Source organism: Artibeus jamaicensis, unplaced genomic scaffold (genome assembly GCF_021234435.1).
Source record: "Artibeus jamaicensis isolate MK-2021 breed Jamaican fruit bat unplaced genomic scaffold, CSHL_Jam_final contig_889, whole genome shotgun sequence".
In the NCBI taxonomy this organism is placed as follows: Eukaryota; Metazoa; Chordata; class Mammalia; order Chiroptera; family Phyllostomidae; genus Artibeus; species Artibeus jamaicensis.
The window spans coordinates 3,940,183-3,946,814 of NW_026522005.1; the positions used below are offsets into that span (position 1 = coordinate 3,940,183).

Sequence of the window (6,632 nt, forward strand, 5' to 3'; positions counted from 1 at the left end):
AGGCATCGCCACAGTGGATGGCAGAGCAGAGTTGAGGTCGGAGGAACCTGGTCCCCACACAGTGGAGCTGTCACATCGGTCCTGGACTGCCTGTGCTCAGACCATTGCATGAGAGAAAGATGTCTCCATCCAGTTTAAACCACCGTTGGCTTTGGTGACTCTTGTTATCTCTGCTCCACAGCGCCCCCTGCATCCTTAGCGTTCTGACATCTCTGAGCACCAGCAGCCCTTTGTGTTTTTTCTAAGGCATTTCTTCAGTTTATCACGTAGCAGAGAAAACATGGGGTCTTAAGTTAGATAGCCCCGGTTTTTTCTGTTTTGTTTTTTGTTTTTTTGCTTGTAGCAAGGACCACTATCAAACTCCACTCATGGGGCCAGAGACCCTTGTGATGTTAGCAAAAACCTTGCCCCTCGTGTAGCACACTACCTACACTTGTGAGTCCATGGGCCACCAGCGGCCTTGACTCCAAGCTCTAACAACGCGCAGTAGATAGCCCCGGTTTTGAATACCAGCCCCACCACTTATCAGCTGTGTGATTCTTGGTTTCTTACTTAGCCTCTCTGGGCTTCAGTTTCCTTCCCCATAAAGACTAGAGACAATGATACATAGAGTAATTTTCCACTATTCTGAGCTGCCTCTCTAGGGTGATTTTCACCAGCCTATGGAGACCTAGTGAGTCACTCTTCTCCACTATAGGAAAATACCAACCACAGAAACCAAAGCGTTCACATCTGCTCCTCAGGCAGCCTCTCCCATGAAGTACTATGGAAATGCTGACACATTCTCCAGCTCTCCCTTTCGCTACAGTCTGGGCAGACCACTGCCCCTCTGTTTGTAGATGCAAGGCTATGATTCACCCTTCCTCTAGCCAACTCCTTGCATGAAGAAATTATTATAATTCTAAGTGCACAGCTCATTCTTCATGCACCCATGGATGCTCAGAGTTACAGAACTCTCAAAGGTCGTGTGGCCCAGTCTTCTCTGTCAGATGCGTGGGGCCCTCCACACCCCCCACAGCCGGCCTTGCCCCCGGCCACCCTGCCTCTGCCGAATGGTCTGTGCCTTCTCCCAGGGCAGCTCATTCTGTCTTTCAACAGCACAATCACGATCAAGTTCTCTTCTTATATTTTTATTCTGTCCCATTCCTGGAAGGCTGATCACTCAGGGGTTTTAATTCCCAACACAGGACGAAATAATACAGGGGCTGTGTCCTGCCAAAAGCTAATCTAATTCCTTGTATACATCCTCCACAGGGTCAGTTTGGGGTGGGGGGCTTACTACAATCCCTCTTTCTCTACTGTCTCACACGTGCCTAGTGGTTCCCAATGTTTTTGATAGATCACCCCCATCAGAAAATAATCTTTGAGCATGCATCTCCCAACATATACATAATTACTATGTAATAATATATGCATTATTATGTTAATATATTATACAACTAATGAGACTCATATAAAAATGGTTATTAAAGATGATAAGAAATATGCAAGCAGAAGTTCAAATATTTCCTACCCATATGCCACAGGACCATCTTGCACACCCCTGGGTTGCATGGAAACCCCTGAACTACACACGTCGATTTTCCTTACCAGCATATACACAGCCTAGAATCCTAATTTCCAACTGTTGACTAGAGGGCGTCGCCTGTATTCTGTAATATTTCAGACCCAATACCTGCCAAACAGGTCTCTCTTCCTACCCCACAAGGTTTCCCTCCACCGAAGCATCACTGGTTTTGCTCTGCCCACTTTACACCTGCTCCCATGCAGCTGGACGGGCCAGAGTGAAACATGTGGACGGAACGGATCCTAATGGATTTCGTCTGGATCATAACCAGACAGAACGATCTCACTTTAAATTAAGGACCTTATTATTTCAATACTTAGTCATCAGGAAGAAGAAAATCCTGCCATTTGCAAGCAGATAGATGGATCCTGAAGACATTACGGGGAGTGAAGTAAGTCAGACAAAGACAAACACTGTATGATCTCACGTGTACATGGAGTCTAAGAAAGCCCAATTCATAGACACAGAGAGTAGAGCTCTGGAGAGCTGGAGGCAGCGAGAATGCTGAAACTTGGGACTACCTTCTGGCTTCTGATTTTGTACACTTAACAACTTGTAGAAGGCGGGGATTTATGAATGGGGAGTGAATGATAAGACCAACAGGGATATGTGGATATGGAACCTTTTATTTTAAGCAAACCAGAGTGTATTCATTCCAAGCTGCCCTTCTCCATGGTTGTCTTATTGTATTATATTATTATATGATATCATTAACTTACTGTATTACCCGCTTGACTCACTGTTGATGCTGACAATAAATGTTTTTGGAAGTAACCTGGAGCTGTCAGTTTGCAAGTCACATAGTCTCAGCTTTCACTGAGAAAAGAAAGGAAGGAGGGAACGTGGGATGACGGCTGCCAGTGCCTGGTGTTAGGACACAGGGAGGTGTCGCTCAGAGGGCACAGTCTTCCGTTTATAAGGTGCGTGAGTTCTGGCATCCTAATGCACAGCACGGGGATTGTAGTTAACCATCTGTATCGCATGCTTGAAAGTTGCTAAGCTCTTAAATCCTTTCACCACACGCACAAAAAGGTAATTATGTGACAAAATGGAAGCGTTAACTATGTAATGCTACAGTGGTAATCATTTCCCAATATACAAGTCTATCAAATTAACGCATTGGACGCCTTACACTTACACAGTGTTATATGAGGGGGATCCCCCCAAACCTGGAATTTATTTATTAAAAATTGTGAATTTATTCTTGCATGTTTAAACTTCAGTCACCTTCAAAACATTCTCCATTTGATCTACTACACCTATTGAGATGTTTTTTCCACTGCTCAAAACAGTTTCTGAACTCGTCGATTTTGATGCCTTTTAGTGCTTCTGCCATTTTTGTTCACCTCTTCCACACCGGCAAAACGTTTCCCTTTGAGCACTTTTTTCATCCAGGGAAACAAGCAAACAAAAAACTAGCCTGGGGCAAGAATGGGTGAATAAGGAGGGTGGGGCACAGGGGTGATGGCGTTTTTGGTCCAAAAGTGCTGAATCCTCATACGGTGTGGGCAGGTGAACTTGTACATCACCCATCACAAAATGGGCAAATGCACTGAAAGAGTCTTCAAAAAAATTCACTGAAGCTGAATGTAGCCTCTCACAACAACGCCAGCTGGTACACAGATACAGACGGGTTACCTAGAACACTCACCTCATAGGCGAAGCCTGTACTGTAAGGGGCCCACCCTCCAGGAGGTAATTCCATTTTGGGGGGTTTCCCCTTGCATGTCAATTGTGTTTCCATAAAGCTGGGTGGGGGAAACTTAAGGACAGTCCGTCTTAGGTGAGCCCTCACCATTGCCTGACAACCCGAATAGATCTGCTACTCAACTTGCTCACCTGATCTTGTGGCTGCTCTTCATGGCGTGCCCCCTGCTCCTTGAAATTCCAGCATCCATTCTATTTTCTCACTCTTGGCTGCCTATTTTCCTGAGAAGGTGAAAAGAACTGGAGAGGGCTCCTCCTGGTAGGACCAAGCCCCTGTGTCCCCCACGTGGCCTTGTCTTACAGCAAGGGGAGAGTACCCGTCCCCATAACCAGCCACTCCATGGCGCACTGCGCGCCGCCCTCCCACTCTGTCAGGGCTGGACTCCTACAACCTGCCCTTCTTTCCTCTGCATCATTAGCTTTCCCTTCCTTTACTGAGTCATTCCCGCCTGCACATAAATAGGCAGTAAAAAATGAAGTGAAACAAAATCCCTTTACCTCTCTTCCCTGCTCAGTTCTCACGTCAGTTTTTTGTATCTTTTTATTTTGTTTTTTGTTTTATTTTAATTTTCACCTGAGGTTATATTTAGAGACAGAGGAAGGGAAAGAGAGAGAGCGAAACACTGATGTGTGAGAGAAACATCCATCGATCTATGGGCTGCCTCCCACAAGTGCCCTGACCGGGGACAATGGCTGCATCCCAGTCCTGGGCCCTGACTGAGGACTGAACCTGGCCATCACACAGCATACCTGTGCTCTGATGTCACCTTCTGAGAGAGTCGCTCCCTGACTCCCGCAGAACATAAACACTGTGCTCCATCTTTTTACTGGGCTTCATCTTTGTCGTCAGGCTTACCGCAGTCTGAAGTTGTACTATCTCTTCATTTATTTGCTGAGCATCTCTTCCACTTGGGCTTTTCCATTTTGCTCACAGCCATGTTCTCAGTGCCTAGATTAATGCCTGGTACATAGTAGGTTTTCCATAAATATTTGTGGGATGAATTTACATATTTACCTCAATTAGCCATAAGACATTTGGAAGAGTCATTTTAGTCTTTTTCTGCTCAAGCCAGACTTTGTTTTCCTTTCGTGCTTTAGAGTCTGCGACCCTGATGTCTCTTAAATGCCACCTCTTTGTCATCCCCACCGTCACTGCTGCAAGTCATTGTCATCTTTCAACAGTTTTACTGCAGCAACCTTTGAAGCTGGTTTTCCTGCCTCCAGTCTCCAGCTTCCTTCCAATGATTCCCCCACAGGGCTTCCCGAGAGGTCTGCTTAAAACATAAGTGCAGCAGTGGCTCTCTTCTGCTTAAGAACCTTCAACAGCTCCGTGTCATCTGACAATAGAAGTCCAACCTCCTTAGCTGGACACAGGCTGGAGGTGGTCTGCACTTCCAACTTGTTTCACGCTGTTGCCCTTTCCGCTTGCACCCTGCACTCCCATTGCACCCAATCTACCTGCAGTTCCTCAGTGGGCACCTTCTTTCACTTACACTCTTCCCTCTACTCGAGTACCTCCCCCTTTCCCTTCACCTGGTAAGAGCTACTCAGCCTTTGAGGTTACGTGCAAAGTCACCTTTGAGTTAGACTTCCAGATTTTGGTATGCTGAGGGGATTCTTCCTCTCTGTGTGGCATACTTGTGTAGCATTTGTTTGTTTTACATAAATCTGTCATTCAATCATTTATTTATTTGAAAAATAAAGAAGTTCTTACTGAGCAACTGCTATACTCTAGGCACTATCCTAGGTACTCCCTAGTTGGGAATTAAGCAGTTGGCTTTAAAACAGACAAAATATTTGCTCTTGAGAAGCAAAGGGGAAACAGACAATGAAAGTAAACAGGTAAAATACACAGCGTGGTTACCGGATGATAAATGTAACGGAATAAAGTAACTGCAGGAAAAAGCACATGGAGGCTCAGAACAGGAGCTGCACCATGGAATAGGGAAGTCGGGGGAAGCCTCACGGAACTGACCTTTGAGGAATGTCCTGAAGGAGGTGAGGGGTGAGCCCTGTGGACCTGAACTGGGGACTGGGTGTGGCCTGGTCTAGAAAAGCAGAGGAAGGGCCCGATCTGATACATATGAGCAGGACCCTCTGGCACAGGTGACGGGGACAAGGGTGGATGCCGACAGACCAGTCAGGAGGCCTCTGCAACAGTCCAGGCAAAAGCTTAGGGTGGCCTGGGCCAGGGTGGTCATCCCATTAGCCCAGGAACCACTCCAGGGCTGGGACTAACTCCCACTGATGCTTTAATTCCGGCGGCCAGCACAGTGCCCAGCATACAACATGGCAGGCGCTCCAGGACGTTCAGTGAAGGCCCAGACCAAGCTGTTGGATCAGGGAACTACAGCTCCTGAAGGCGGCGCTCTTCGTTTTCCTGGGGCCGGTTTCACCAGAGCGGTTTCCCGTGGGCAAACTCCATTTTCTGTTTTCCCTGACCCGACGGCCCGCAGGCCGCATTCTGAGGACAGTGCAGGTGTCTGCGTGGGGTCCAAGGCGACTAAGATTTGATTGTGAGATTGTTTTTAAATTATCTTTGGACATTTTAAACATTTTCTTAAGTAACAAATGACATGTTTCTCCAAGGTGGGTTATCAAGACCAAGGTTTCGGGCCCAGTGTCAAATACAATCAAAACTTGTTCAGGTGACTTCTACCAAAAATGGAGGTGTAGGTGGAAACACTTTGCCTTCACACACAACCAAGTTTAAAAACAACAAAGTTTTAGCAACAAAAACGCAGTCAAACCACAGAAAATTGAACTACACGGAAGTCTGACAACAACGAACCCTTCAGCCAAACCAGTAAGAGGGGCAGAGCCAGCAGCAGAGCAGGGTCGGGCAGGAAAGATCCACGGGACTGACCAGGGCGCACAACCCAGGCACACAGGCAGCTGTAGGTGGATCCCAGGTGTGGAGTAGCGGGTGGACCCACTGAGGGCTGACCACGGTCACACATTCGCACGCAGATGAACAGGTGAAGGAGCGAGCGGTGACACAGACCGTGCAGGCCCCAGTGGTGGGAAGCAGCAGAGGGGACCACTATTGCCCCTCTCTGACCCTGCCCCCACATACAGCATCACAAACCAGCAACCTGGGTAGCACTGCCCTGGTGAACAATAAGGCTCTACTCCTCATACATAACAGGCGCTAACAGAGTAAAACATTATGGCTCAAGGAGAACTCAAAGCCCCAGAGCCGATAAATCTAAGCGAACAAGAAATTGCCAACCTATCAGAGGCACAGTTCAAAACACTGGTGATCAGGATGCTCACAGAACTGGTTGATTTCAGTCACAAATTAAAGGAACATATGAAGGCTAAACTAATTGAAACGAAGGGAAATGCTCAGGAAACA

General features: G+C 47.0%; 1 non-coding gene across 1 annotated transcript; it reads right to left on the minus strand.

Moving 5' to 3' along the window:
- Nucleotides 1-335: 335 nt before the first annotated feature.
- Nucleotides 336-488, minus strand: LOC119054291 (small nucleolar RNA SNORA62/SNORA6 family). The gene has a single exon (XR_005083492.2). It is a non-coding gene; the product is annotated as a small nucleolar RNA SNORA62/SNORA6 family (small nucleolar RNA).
- Between the last annotated feature and the right edge of the window lie 6,144 nt (nucleotides 489-6,632).